General features: G+C 34.1%; 1 protein-coding gene across 2 annotated transcripts in view; it reads right to left on the reverse strand.

Moving 5' to 3' along the window:
* LOC123557258 (uncharacterized) overlaps positions 1–15844 on the reverse strand; it is a 72053-nt gene that overhangs the window by 49440 nt on the left and 6769 nt on the right. The window contains exon 1 of one of the 2 annotated variants that reach the window (XR_008371009.1): positions 8152–8331. The exons of the other annotated variant lie outside the window; for it this stretch is intronic. The gene's annotated coding sequence lies outside the window, so the exon portion shown is untranslated. Of the gene's footprint in view, positions 1–8151; positions 8332–15844 lie in introns of those variants that run through there. 2 annotated transcript variants of the gene reach the window in all.

Genomic DNA, 15844 nt, shown 5'->3' on the forward strand with positions numbered 1-15844 from the left:
TTAAACAGTTATAGGACTGCTAATTAACTGATAAGTAAGACAATTCTTTGAAGTCCGTTTGATGAATCACTTGATACATGAAACGCTAAAAAACCCTGAGGGTACAAAAAAGGGTCATTTCGCAACATGTTAAAGCCCTAGAAACTCTGGCTACTCTGGCAGAAGTCCGTTTTATGAATCACTTGATACATAAAACTCAAAAAATATCAACCTTGAGAGAACCAAAATAGTCAACAATCTTCTCACACCTTTCCAATATAGCTTCCGTTCTAAACATAGCTGTGAGGCTCAACTATTATCCTTTACACAAGAAACTCCAATCTGGAAACAAACAGGTCTCATTGTAATGGATTTCTCGAAAGCTTTCGACAAGATCGATCATCAACTCGCTTATTTGCTGATGACACCTGACCATCATATACCTCAACATAGACTCGTTAATAGACTCTTACAAAGTTCAAGATGATTTGACAAAATTAGAAGAATGGGAACGTAATTGGTCTATGGAATTCAATCCTGATAAATGCGAAGTAATAGGAATCTCAAAAAAAGAGAAAAAATTACATCTTTCCATATAAATTACTTAATCAAGAACTAAAAACTACAGGAAATACTAAATATCTTGGGATTACTATTAGTGATGTCTTAACTTGGAAACACATATTGAAATTACATCTTCAAAAGCTAGTAACACTCTCAGATTTATAAAAAATTATGTACAATGTAATAACAATAATATTAAAGAAACTGCCTAAAAACATACGTTCGCCCACAATTAGAATACTGTAACACCATATTGCATCCATTGCAGAAAAACTTAGTATATATGAGATTATTATCATTATTATATTATTATTGAACAACATTATTCGGGATGCATGTATTCTTCTATGTTCTAGTGTCTGCCATTTAAGTTTCAAGCATTGATGTTACGCTGCTTTGGTATGAGTAGCCAGAGCATGTTAAATCCTAATAAAGTCTTGTTACTCTGGCTGAACTCTGCCTACTCTGCCCAGCCAGAGTAACCAGAGTTCTGGCTACTATGGCTACTGTAAATAGCTAATTGAAAATAGTTATTAACTTGAAATTCAGTTTTAAACTTGCTATTTAGAAAGAAATAACATATTAAGTTTCAAGATCGAATTCAGCTAAGACTGAAAATGTTTTGCGAACGCGGGACCTGGTTACTCTGGCTACTCTGGCTGACTAGAGTAGCCAGAACATGTTAAAATCCTAGAAACTCTGGCTACTCTGGCTGAACTCTGGCTACTCTGTTAGAAACAGCCAGAGTAACCAGAGCAAATGATATCCTGGTGACTCGGTCTACTGTGGCTACTTTGGCTGACCAGAGTAGCCAGAACATGTTAAAAATCTAGAAACTCTGCCTACTCTGGTTGAATTCTGGCTACTCTGGACAGCCAGAGTAACCAGAGTTCTGGATACTGGATGAACTCTGGCTACTCTTGCTGAACTCTGGCTACTCTGGCTGAACTCTGGCTACTCTGGCCAGCCAGAGTAACCAGAGTTATGACTTCTCTGGCTGAACTCTGGCTACTCTGGCTGATCTCTGGCTACTCTGGCTAGCCAGAGTAACCAGAGTTCTGACTTCTCTGGCTACTCTGGCTAAACTCTGGCTGAACTCTGGCTAAACTCTGGCTGAACTCTGGCTACTCTGGCTAATTTCACGCAGATTGTATTGGGTGTAAATATCCGACAAATACGACTGTTCTCAATAAAAGTTGACGGAAACCGTGTTCCAAGGGCGAATAGTCCAATTAATTTGACGCGATCCTAGAAAATACTGAAATATTTTTTTCATATCCACATCGAGTCAAGCACTCGAAAGACCAAAATAGATGAAGCAATTTCCGATGAAATTTTCATCGCTGTCGACACTTTACATGCTATAGGTATAAATGCCGATTAATTCACGAAATGGCCATAAATTCAAATAAAACTTACATGTATCGAAAGGAGATTGATTTATGTAAAAATTATAAAATACTATCTAAAATTAAGAATTTTCTGGTGATTTAAACCTATGTATGTACTGTACACGATTAAACGTTATCGTGTGCACTCGCCTATGTGCACAAGCGATAAAACCAATAACTGTACAAAACTGTGTACTGTGAATTATCTTCCATTATTTTGGTCCTTCCAAGTTTTGACGTTTAGATTGCCTGTCACAAATATAAAACAAGCTGAACGTCGAATTATTTTGACTAAAAGGGTGAAGTTTCGCTAAAATGATATAAATGAGCATTCAGTATCCGATCCGAAACGTTGACTTGAATGTCGTGGATTATCCACAAGTGGGAATAAACCGGAAATTATAGTTGAAAAGTTTCGTAAAGTATAACGTCGCGCTGTGACTTGATGCGGCCTGAATCCGTTACTTATATAATATCAGCATCGAATATCAGTCGCTTTCTGTGACTTTTTAAACCTAGCTTATTTTGTTGCATGTATATCTCAAATACTTTATAAATTTTAAGACAGGAAATGTGCAGACTGGAAATTGTACACTGTTTTTCAAAGTGAAAGTTCCATGTAGCCTACTGTATTTGAATGGGACTAAGATTTTTTTTTCACTGTAGGGATCTTTTTTTTTCATATTTTTTATTGAATGGCTGCGTATTCTCTCTAAAGTAGCTACGGAAATCTTCCTTTTTCTCGTGGATAAACAAGTCATATTAAATTTAAAATTAATGAAATATATATTATGTAGCATAAAAATAGTTTTGTACATGTGTAGTGTAAAAATCTAGGACATGACTTACACCCTATACTGTAAATCTTTATCACCAAATGCTATGTTCAAAAGCACAATTGATTTTTCATTCATACACATATGTAGCGATACTAGTATCGTATGGCGTCATTAGCTCAGTTGGTAGAGTGCTGGCACGGCAAGCCGAAGGTCCGAGGTTCGAGTCCCGCACAATTTTTCCCGAGACCGTTACATTTGGAGGTCCTACAGAGCTGTTCGACCTTGAAGCCTATGCGGGCACACCTCAGTATCTTAGTTAAAATGTACATACTTATACAGAATTCCATAGGTTTCAAATAGTGTTACTGATTTCCTATGAAGCTGAAATGTTTTAGCTATTATCAAAGGAATCCGAAAGAAAAACTTAAAAAAGGAAACAAAAATAATTATTACTAGTTACATTATCACATTTTTTCGCCTGAGAATGAATCTCTTTGGGTGCAAATGAAGAATATTCAGAAGCATGTACTCTAATGACTTATATGGCTGTTGCATGAAATATAATACTGACATGGCAGAAAAAAGAATGATTGAATTCAAGTTTTGAATCCTGAAATTTTTTGGGAAGTTCGTGAAGTTTGAATATTGGGGTAAATATTTGTATAAACCATTTGACTAAACATAGGTTCACGCTCGAAAATATAATTTCAGGTCCGTAAACTATGGTTCACGGTCGTAAACATAGGTTAATGGCCGTAAACCCATGTTCACGCCCGAAATTCATTGTTGATTCTATTATCCTAATATATCGACCGTAAACCATGGTTTACGTTTGATAAACTAGGTTTCTCGATTGAACTATGAGTTTCGGTCGTTATCCTATGTTTACGCTCATAAACCATAGTTTACGAACGTGAACCTATGTTTACGACCGTGAACTGGGGTTTACAATCGTGAACCTACATTTACGACCGTGAACTATGGTTCACGGCGTCATCCTATGTTTTCGCTTGAAAATATAGGTTAGTATTCGAAAAACCTAGTTTTACGTTCGAAAAACCTAGTTTATCGATCGTTAATCCTAGTTTTTCGACCGTGAACTAGGGTTCACGTAATTATTGGACAATTGGCTTGCCATAGGCGTTGGCGTCTTTCCCGCCTTGGTTAAAGTATTTTTACACTTTTTCCTCTTATTTCTATAAATACTTGATGGATTAGCTTTAAACTTAAGTTATATATTCCTCAACATCACCAACATGGGCCACAACTCTCACACCAATATTTCATGAACAGAACAGAACAGAACAGAACTTATTTTATTACACATAAACTATACAGTTTTTAGTGTTTTCCAATATAAAGTTTAAACACAATATAAACAAGACATATATGGGAACAAAACGTGTATAAATAGTAAATAATATTTTCCTTAACAAAGTTATGTGGATGAACTTACGAATCTATTATGAATATGAATTTCAATAATCTAAATAATTTCACAATCACAGCTTATTAATGATAGTTGTTTATTCAGCGATATTGAGCAAACGGCTACGTACATCTAGAGCTTCATGTATAAATTTGCTTAACAAATATAATTCGGATTTGTTTTTGCTACTTATTAAATTTACGAATTTAAACATACTTGGTCTCTGTCTATAATAGCGCTTGATATATTTTTGTCGTAACTCATTGTATGGTGCACATATAAATACAAAATGATATTCATCTTCTATTTCATTCATATCACATATTTGACAATAACGTAGATTTCTTTCGATTCTGTTCTGGGAGTATCTCCCATTTTGTATTCGAAGACTATGAGCAGATGTACGCAATTTTGTTAAAGCTATCCTAAGTTTTCTTGTAACAATTTTGTCTAAGTAAGATTCAAAAGCAAAAGATGCTTTTACAGATTTATACAATAACAATACAGCACTTCGATCTACACTGCCTCGCCAATCTTGCATAAATTCATCAACCAGTCTTTGCTTGAACATTGACAGAAAGTTTGTAATATCTATTTGGTATACATTATACCATACGTCTAGAAACCCATATCTGGCTAGCATATCTTTTACATTTCTAAACCAATTAACTTTGTTCATCTCAACATCTGACATAGAAGAATCTACAATAGTTCTTATAATTATATTTTCACTACTACATAATTTAAACCAGTATTTTATTATGCGTACGTATCTATTTATGTAAAGAGGGTATCGACCTAACTCTCCATATACAGCTACATTTGAGGTAGATTGTCTTACACCAAGAATAGTTTTACAAAACATGAATTAACACCCCCCCTCCGTGATTAATTAAAATTGATTTATGGTTACATATGGAATATTCATGTCTTAAGGACAATAATAAATAGTACTTGAAATGACCTACCTTCATACATCTTACTAAATCGCAAAACATATGATCCCAAATTCTAAAGTATTTTTTTTTTGCTATTGCTTATAAAACATTTTTAAAGAAACAATATCGGGAAATAAGGCTTTTTATCAATATAAGGAACTAAATGAACAATATGAGGACGTAACTAAATGAACATTTATCAATATTTATATAAGGAACTAAATGAACAAATATGGTACGAGCTCGGCCTGTTCAAATATATAGGATAGAGATAATGACTTTTATAAGTCACGTTCGATCCATAATCTTCAATACACAATATCAATTTTACTCTACAGCAACCCGTTCGATGCGATTCAATGATAGGAGGTATTTGAACATCAGCTGAAACATGTAGATAGAAAATATCGCGGTTATTTTTTAGATAGATGAATAAATGTTTACTGGGTTCTGATCATTAACTGTCTAACATTGACTTAAAATGTAACATGTATATTTCTACCGTAATTATCCTGCAAATGAAAACTTAGTCACTTATTATAGCTCACCTAATAAGGTCCTAACATTTAAACAACATTATAACCAAAAATACGTATCTATAATTAAGCGTTTTCATTTACAATTTCTCAGATAACCGCATTCTGATTTGGACTCCACTGGTTGGGGTTTTACGCTGACAGGGTTCACTTGACGTCTTCACATTGGACTTACGCGAAAATGTCTCGCGATTTGTGCAATAAAAGTTTATTTCTGCATATTTTTGTCCTCACCATTTAAGACGAATATCACAAATTATGTCCTTAGTTTAACATTTCATTTGTCATAAGCCTGTTATTAAATGTTTGTGTGTCGTCCAACCATTTATTACCGAGACTCGTCTCTTTTAAATTTCTCTAGAACACCCATATGACTTTTTTTCACGTTTGACAAGATTATGCTACTGATATCAAAATCAAGGTATTCAATTTTGAATGTACGTCCAACATTTGACGGTCAATCTTAAACTGGCATTACGCGCATCTTACTGCACATGGTGTGTTTTCGGTGAATGTTTTATAAAAGCAAAGTTCGGTTGCTGAGCATTTTAATGTGTCAACTTAACGAATACCGCATAAGTATTTAAAGTTGATGCTTTAGAAATAAAGAAATCGGACTAATAAAATAACAGTTCTTTTTTCTAATTTTCTACGCAGTAATCTCCCTTACCTATAGGTAGAGATTTTTGAAGTTGAAGGGAAGCAACTCCTGTGTGTAGTTTGATTTTTCTTCTAAAGACTGCCCATGTCAAAGTAAGAAAAGTCATATTTGGAAACTTATTATTTCGTACTGGTAACAGGAAGAGTTTGGTATATTGGGTTAATAGCTATTATTGCCTCCACCCTTTTTACACACACATCTATTTCAGCTGATTTTTTACTTGAAAAATGCGCGTAATTCTAGTTTAAAGTAAGAGATTTAGTTACAAAAGATAATAGATAAGGGTAGATTTCTCGGAAGCATTGAGCACAAGTCTATAAAAAAGTCTTTGAAACATATTAACATCCATAATTTTATTTAGTCTGTTTTAATTACTTTGTTTTTCAAAAAGATGAACTTCCGTCAGTTTGCCAACCCCGCCCATGATATTCGCTGTTCTCGCCCCAAGAACAGTTAGTTAAATATATTAGAGTGTGGCACCAGTGGTTGTCTTCATGATGCGAGGTTCTCACTGATTTATTATGGATTCTTGCTTTTTATCTATCCAATCAGTTTGTTGATGAAGTCGGCAAGATCAGTTTTGGTTGTACAATATTTCAGAGTGAGTCTTATGCTTTCTGCTAAGTGACTGCTATAACACTCTTTATGTAGAACCATGTTTTTTACCTTTCTCTAAAGTCAGTTTTTGTTTTCATCTTCTTCTCCTGTGAAGATTACCGCGGAACATTGTGTACTATTACTTTGAAAGAGCTTTTGAAAAAAAGTGTTGAAAAAAATCCTTTGAAAACATACCATGAAGAGATATGAAAACGCAACAGACATCTTCTTAAATATATTTTTATTACAAAAAAGGATCACCTTGAAATGCTCAGCACATACACATCTCGAAACTTTTTACCCATTGTGTTCAAATTTAATCAGCACAACAAACTGTATCATTAACACCATGGATATAGGGTATAGAGATGTGAATGTGTTTCATTAAAGATATCAAGGTGATGCTTTTTGTAGTAAAAATATATTTAGGCACATGTTTGTTGTCTTTTCGTATATCGTCAGTGTAGAACGCATCGAAGCACCATGATAGCAGAATAGGTTTGATCGAATTAATGAAATATGCAACACCCCAGTGACCCCTTACATACCCTAGCACTAGCTGAAGCGGATTTCTATCATAGTAAAAAAGCACTCTTTGACTCCAAAGGATAACACTTATTAACCGTATTGCGACTGCTTTGTGCATACTTTCTTCTCTTAATCACCGAAACGTGCCTTAAAATGCATATTAAAATCTGTTTCCAAAACTAAAATTTTGATATTGATATATTGATATTCCGGATATTTATAATATTCATAGTCTTTCGCGTTCAGCAGTAATTATCATTTAAAATCGATTACTTCAATAATCTGCTCAAAACATGTATATCATATTTGCATTATAGTAGAAATCACCAAAGATACATGTGATTGTGCCTCTATAACTTAATTTCTGTATTCGTGAACTATTTAACAAATCGAATTAGTTACATAGTTTCAAAGCCGAATTCTTCACTGCGCTCATTCTTTTGTTTTAATTCAACGATAAAAAATGAATATGTATTATAAAAGACTTTTAAACTGATATCACCCGATTAAATTATTTCCATCAGTTTTACTTTACAACGTTTCTTTTATATATTTTTTTTCTAATTTTTACCTACTGATAAAGATATAATTAAATTTCTGTTCTATTTTGTATGTTATTTGCAAGTTTTTCTTTGTAAATTTAAAGCTGAATAATCAACAATCTGCTCAACATGATAACTGTGAAATGAAATTGAAATGTTAGAATATCTATAAAAATAAAATTAAGTGTATTATATAGAGTAACTTACACGCACGAACTTTTCCACAGTTATGTCGTAACAACACAGGTCCCGTAAAATACATAAAGATAATTCAACGACAAGTCAGTTAATAAATACCTCAATAAGAGTCAATAAATATTTAATTTAATAATTGTAATTACACATGTTTTGGTTACTGTATCTATGAGCTGTTCAAACTTTGATAAAACTAGTGCGCTGTGGCCCTAATGCTTGTTCTTTTGTTATTCTACAAACGCCTATCTTTATACAATTAGCAATGTAATACAAAACAATATAGACTAGCATCAGTCGTTAGAGTCCTTGAAAATTAATATCTCTGCCATAAGATCCTCTTTAATAATATTTCTGAACAAAATTTACAATACCGGTATATCTTATCTCTGATTCTGAGCCTAGAGAACAAAGGTTGTATTGAGAAGATATCAGCGTCATTAAGAAAAAAGAAATAAGCATTATTATAGATTACTTGCAAGTCTAAAACAATTCAAAATATTGTATTTCCTCAAGGTTTGATAACAATAATCCCACACAATAAGCTATATAATACACGGTGGTATTATATCAGAAATATACCGGCTGAAACATGTCATATATATTTAAAAGATCAATAGATAATCTAATATACCGAACTGAATCAATTTGCTAAGGTTTAATATCATTTTGTTATTCCTTCACGCTCGTAATATGCATCGCAACATGAATACGATATTTTACAGATAAATAAGATGTTTGACAGATGCACTGTTCTAAAGTACATTTGACCCTTTTAATGTTTGATATTGTAATATCATCTCGCAGGAAGAGTTTTTTGCGTGTAGTCTTCTTCTTTTGAGCTTTGAAAGCATTTATAACACTGTTTGTCCACTAAGATTAATTTTCATTAGACATAAACATTTCAGTTCCCAAAAGAAACGTTCTTCTCATATTTAAACATTTCTTTTCTTCCATTAGTCTCTTCTTCTCCGTCGAGGAGAAAAAATACATCTAGTTTTATCGTCCTACTATTTGGCACTTTTCCTTTAACAGAAAAGTCTCATTCTCTTCCTTTAACAGAAACGTCTCATACTCTTTCTTTACCGGAACAGTCTCATCCTTTTTCTTTAACAAGTCAGTCTCATACTCTATCTCTAACGGAACAGTCTCATACTCTTTTTTTAACGGAACAGTCTCATTCTCTTTCTCTAACGGAACAGGTTCATTCTCTTTCTTTAATGGGTCAGACTCTTTCTCTTATGGAACAGTCTCGTACTCTTTCTTTAATGGGTCAGTCTCAAACTTTTCTCTAACGGAACAGTCTCATTCTCTTTCTCTAACGGAACAGTCACATTCTGTTTCTTTAATGGGACAGTGTCATACATTTTCTCTAGCGGAACAGCCTCATTCTCTTTCGTTAACGCATCAGCCTCATACTCTTTCCTTAACGAAACATCCTCATACTTTTTCTTTAAGGGAACAGCTTTATACACTTTCTTTAAGGAAACAGCCTTATAATCTTTCTTTGAAGGAACAGCCTCATACTCGTTTTCTAACGGAACAGCCTCATACTCGTTCTCAAACGGAAAAGCCTCATATTCTTTCTTTAATGAAACAGACTCCTACTCTTTCTTTAACGAAACAGCTTCATACTCTTTCTTTAAGGGGACAGCCTCATACTCTTTCTTTAAGGGAACAACCTCATACTCTTTCTTTAAGGGAACAGTTTAATACTCTTTCTTAGAAGGAACATTCTTATACTCTTTCTGAAAGGGAACAGTCTCATACTGTTTCTTTAAAGAAACAGTCTCATACACTTTCTTTAACGAAACAGCATCATACTCTTGCATTAAAGGAACAGCCTCATACTCTTTCTTTAAGGTACATCGTTATACTCTTTCTTAAATGGGACAGCATGGTACACTTTCGTTAACGGATCAGCCTCAAACTCTTTCTTGAATGGAACAGCTCATACTCTTTCTTTAACTGAAAAGTCTCATACTCTTTCTTTAAGGGTATAGCCACATACTCTTTCTTCAACGGAACAGTCTTGTACTCTTTCTTTAACGAGACAGTCTCATACTCTTTCTTTATCAGAACAATCTAATACTGTTTTATTAAGGGAACAGATCCATACTCTTTCTGTCACCAACCTCATACTCTTTTTTAACGAAACAGCATCATACTCTTTCTTTTTGGGGTTAGCCTCATAATTTTCTTTAATGGAACAGTCTTATACTCTTTCTTTGAAGGAACAGTTCTATACTCTTTCTTAAAGGGAACAGCCTCTTACTCCTTCTTTAAGGGAACGGCCTCATACTCTTTCTTTAACGAAACAGCCTCATTCTCTTTCTCTAACGAACCAGTCTGATACTTATTCTTTAACAGATCAGCCTCATACTCTTTCTTTAACAGAACAATTTCATACTCTTTTTTAACGAATCAGCCGCATACATTTTTGTTTAACGGATCAGCCTCATACTCTTTCTTTAACGGATCAGCCTCATACTCTTTCTTTAAGGAATCAGCTTTATACACGTTCTTTAACGGAACAGCCTCATACTATTTTTTTAAACGGATCAGCCTCATACTCTTTCTTTAAGGGATCAGCTTCATACGATTTTTTAAGAAAAAAACAGCTTCACATTTTATATTTAAGGGAACAGCCTCCTACTCTTTCTTCACAGTAACAGCCTCATACTCTTTCTTTAAAGGAACAACTTCATACTCTTTCTTTAACGAAACAGTCTCACATTCTTTCCTTGAAGGAACGGTCTCAAACTCCTTTTTGACAGTTCACTCTCAAACTCATTTTTGAACGGAACAGTGTCATACTGTTTCTTTCATGGAACAATCTTATACTCTTTCTTAAACGGAACAGTCACATTCTCATTCTTTAACGGATCAGCCTCATGCCTCATACTCTTTCTTTGATGAAATAGCCCCACAATCTTTCTTTAAGGGAACAATCTCATTTCCTTTCTTTAATGGAACAGTCTCGTACTCGTTCTTTAAGGTTCAGCCTCATACTCTTTCTTTAAGGGAACAGCCTCATTCTCTTTCTTACACGGAACAGCCTCAGTTCATTTCTTTAACGGATTCAGACTCATACTCTTTCTTTAACGAAACAGCCTTATACTCTTTATTTAAGTTAACAGCCTCATAATCTGTTTCTAACGGAACAGTCTTATACTCTTTCTTTAAAGGAACAGTTTTATACTCTTTCTTAAAGGGACCAGCCTCATACTCTTTATTTAACGGAATAGTCTCATACTCTTTCTCTAACGGATAGCCTTCATACACTTTCTTAAACGGATCGCACTCTTTGTTTAAGGGAACAGCCTCATCCTCTTTTTCAACGAAATCAGCCTCATATTCTTTCTTAAATCCAACAGCCTCAATTTGTTTCTTTAGCGGACCAACCTCATACTCTTTTTTTAACGAAACAGCACCATACTCTTTCTTTTTGGGGACAACCTCATAATCTTTCTTTAACGGAACAATCTTATAATCTTTCTTTGAAGGAACAGTTTTATACTCTTCCTTAAAGGGATCAGCCTCATCCTCTTTATTTAACGGAATAGTCTCATACTCTTTCTTTAACGGATCGCCCTCTTTCTTTAAGGGAACAGCCTCATCCTCTTTTTTAACGAAATCAGCCTCAAACTCTTTCTTAAACGCAACGGTCTCATACTTGTTTTTTAACGGATCAGCCTCATATTCTTTCCTTAACAGAAAATCTCATACTCGTTCTTAACGGATCAGCCTCATACTCTTTCTTTAACCGATCAGCCTCGAATTCTTTCTTTAACGGGTCAGCCTCATACTCTTTCTTCAAGGAATCAGCTTCATAAACTTTCTTTAATGGAACAGCCTCATACTCTTTTTTAAACGGATCAGCCTCATACACTTTCTTCAATGTTACAGCCTCATACTCTTTATCTAAAGGAACAGCCTCGTACCCTTTCTTTAACGAAACAACCTCATACTCTTTCTTTGAATGAACAGTCTCAAACACTTTATTGGGCGGTTTACTGTCATGCTCACTTCTGAACAGAACAGTATGATATTTTTCTTTAACGGGACAGTCTCATACTCTTTTTTAAGGGAACAGTCTCATACACTTTCTTTAACGAAACAGCCTCATACTCTTTCTTTAACGGAAAAGCCTCAAACTCTTTCTTTAACAGAACTGCCTCATATTTTTTCTTGAACGAAACATTCTCATAGCCTTTCTTTAAGGAAACAGCCTCATACATTTTGTTTTGTTTAAGGAAAGAGTCGCATACTCTTTGTTAAACGGAACAGCCTCATACTCTTTCATTACGGAAACAGCCTCATACTCTTGCTTTAACGAAACAGTCTCATACTCTTTCTTTAAGGAAATAGTTGTATGCTCTTTGTTAAACGGAACAGTCTCATTCTCTTTCTTTAATGGAACTGTCTCGTACTCTTTCTTTAACAGGACAGTCTCATATTCTTTCGTTAACGAAACAGCCTCAAACTTTTTCTTTAACGAAGGAACAGTCTCAAACTCCTTCTTTGACGGCTCACTCTCAAACTCATTTTTGTACAGAACAGTCTCATACTCTTTCTTCCACGGAACAATCTCATACACCTTCTTTAACGGATCCGTCTTTTTTTCTTTAACGGAACAGTCTCATTCTTTTTCTTTAACGGATCAGCCTCATACTCTTTCTTTAACAAAACAGCCTCATACTTTTTCTTAAAGGGAACAGCCTCATACTGTTTCTTTAAAGAAACAGTCTCATACAATTTCTTTAACGAAACAGCCTCATACTCTTTCTTTAACGAATCAGCATCATACTCTTTCATTAAAGGAACAGCCTCATACTCTTTCTTTAACGGAATAGTCTCATACTCTTTCTTTAAGAATCCGTCTCATAATCTTTCTTTAAGAATCCGTCTCATAATCTTTCTTTAACGGATACGTCTCATACTCTTTCTTTAACGGAACAGTCTCATTTCCTTTCTTTAGCGGACCCGTCTCATATACTTTCTTTAACGCATCAGCCTTATTCTCTTTCTTTCACATACGATAACTTGCCATTCTCAAATGACGACAAGACTGAAGTTCTTAACTCTGTCTTTAAGCACCGTCATATTCCCTCTAAAACAGAGCTCTTTCCTAAGCCATTTTCGCCAATGAAAATAACAGGCCAAGCACTCTAAAAGTCTAGGAACTGTTTTTCTTTGAAGGGAACAAAATTCATAAGAAAACACTTCTTAGCATTTCGATTGTTTAAGTTTGCTCGTTTACTTAAAATAATTTTGTTTCGGAAAGAGGAAATTGCGTCAACAAATGCTTACTATTTAGTTTGTATGGTGGCGGAAGACACCAACCGTAACTTTGGGCATTTCTAAGACACAGACTGATATCTAAGCAGAAAAACTGATTTTCAGCAAAGCGGAATTTTGACCCTTGTAATGAATCCGTGTTTCTTTCGGAGAAAGGAGTCAACATTATAGACCTTTTTCAAAAATATCATCAAGTATACAGAAGACAACTACCGAATTTAACAAATTATGCGATAAAAGTACATAAAGTATATTTTAGGATGTGTATTTTTGAAGATCATAATGTCCCTGAAGTACTGAATGATTATACACCATTATCTTCATTTAAGTGTTTGTTTTGTCCACGTCGTGTACTTGTCTTATCGTGCCTTTGTATTTTTATGTATATATCTATTATATACACGTCAATAAATACTCAAAATAATGGGTTTGTTTTATTGGGTGCTGCGTCTTTTGAACGTGGCTGTTCCTGCCGGATTTTATCTATTTTGTGTGTTTGCATTAATAATTCGTCTAACAGATAAATCTTTTTCAAAAAGATTATCCATGCTGTGTTCTGTTCAAACACTATTGTAATAAATCCGAGTCAGTTATTTAGATAAATTGAAAAGTAGTGTTTAGCTTCAAGTTGGATTTAAGCTCCATAATGGCATCTCAATACTCACAATTTTCTTTTCTTTCGCTTTGCCTATATTTAACAATTTTGTAGCTTACCTTACCTTTCACACACAGTCTATCAAATACAACTCTGATTCGTGGTAAACCGGACAATAAACCACGTAAATACCTAGATTATTTAAAAAAAAATACTGAATGTTATATTTTTGTTCTTTTCACTAAGTTAACCCTTATTATCATCTTGTCATCGTTTATTTATCGAGTAGTTCCCGTGAGCGGATTCAAAGTTACTGTCTTAAATGTTCAAAATGTGAAAAAATAAGAACAAAGGGCAGTTAATTATAAAACTATTCAAAAAGTATTAGAATTATTGAGCTCTTAACTTTACGTTGTTGTTATCTATCAATGTATCAAGTTACATTAGACTCCTCTTTGCGAAGATAAACCCATAGTCTTAAATTGCTCGGGAAGGACTGACGGACGGACGGATGGAACGGCGGAGTAGACGAAGTAATTACAAATATAGCGCTTACCCCTACAAACTCTTTAGTTTTGGTGAGGGATTATTGACTAAATATATACTTACTTAATATTTATATTCCGACATAAATTTATCTCTTCTAGTAAGTCTAGTACGGTTTTGATAACTCTGGTTCGCAAGATAATCTTTAGACTCAGGGTAAGGTAAGTACTCTACATTTTCTCTGTTTACATAAATGCAGTTTTCTTGTGTTAATGAATGGCACTTGAAATGACCTTCGATAACATCCAGCTTATATAATAGTGTACTTTGATATTCTTATTCGTATAAGATTTAAACTCTATATAAACATTTACTGTATGACAAAACACATTATCCAAAATACGCTTTCTCTTATAAAATATTTTCAAAGAAACAATATAACGAAAGAAATAAACGTCTGTCAATATAAGGCTATTATTATAAGGAACTAAATGGACTTCTATTAATATAATTGTGGAACTAAATGATCTTCTATCAATATAAGGCTAGAATTATAAGGAACGTAATTTAGTTTATACAAATTTATTTTCGGTCGATTGTGAAGCAAGTTCTACAACTTATATTAATCACTCTCGACACCTCATTCCTGACTTAATCCATCGCCAAGAGGGTATGAGAGAAGAGGCCAGTTTCCCTTTTTAATGCTTAGCGCCAAGGAAAGGAGCTTCTGGTACCATTTTTCACTCGAAGCGGACGCTATCTACCACTAGGCTATCGAGGCGGTCAACAGGAACTAAATGAACTTCTATCAATATAATTATGGAACGAAATGGACTTCTTTCAATATAAGGCTATAATCATAAGGAACCAAATGGACTTCTATCAATATAAGGAACTAATTATAAATGAATGAATATGGCACGAGCTTGACCTGTTCATATATGTAGGATAGCGATATTGATTTTATAAGTCACGTCCGATCCATAGTGTTCTACACAAAATTTCAATATTTACTTTATAGCATCCCGTTCGTGGTTACCTTAGAAACGCTGCGATTCAATGATATTTACCAGGTATTTGAACATCAGCTGGAACATGTAGATAGAAAATATCGCGGTAATTTTTAGACAGATGAATATATCATTCTATGTTTACTTAGTTCTTATAGGTCTAACTAAGATTTCGGTACGATACGATTCGTCTAATCTTTCATGCAGATTGGAGAAAATGTAAAATGATGCATTTAGGATTGTTGGGTCAAGGAAATGCTTATGGTTCTGATCATTAACTGTCTAACTTTGACTTGAAAGTGCTTCTTGTATATTA

Source organism: Mercenaria mercenaria, chromosome 5, assembly GCF_021730395.1.
Source record: "Mercenaria mercenaria strain notata chromosome 5, MADL_Memer_1, whole genome shotgun sequence".
Classification (NCBI taxonomy): Eukaryota; Metazoa; Mollusca; class Bivalvia; order Venerida; family Veneridae; genus Mercenaria; species Mercenaria mercenaria.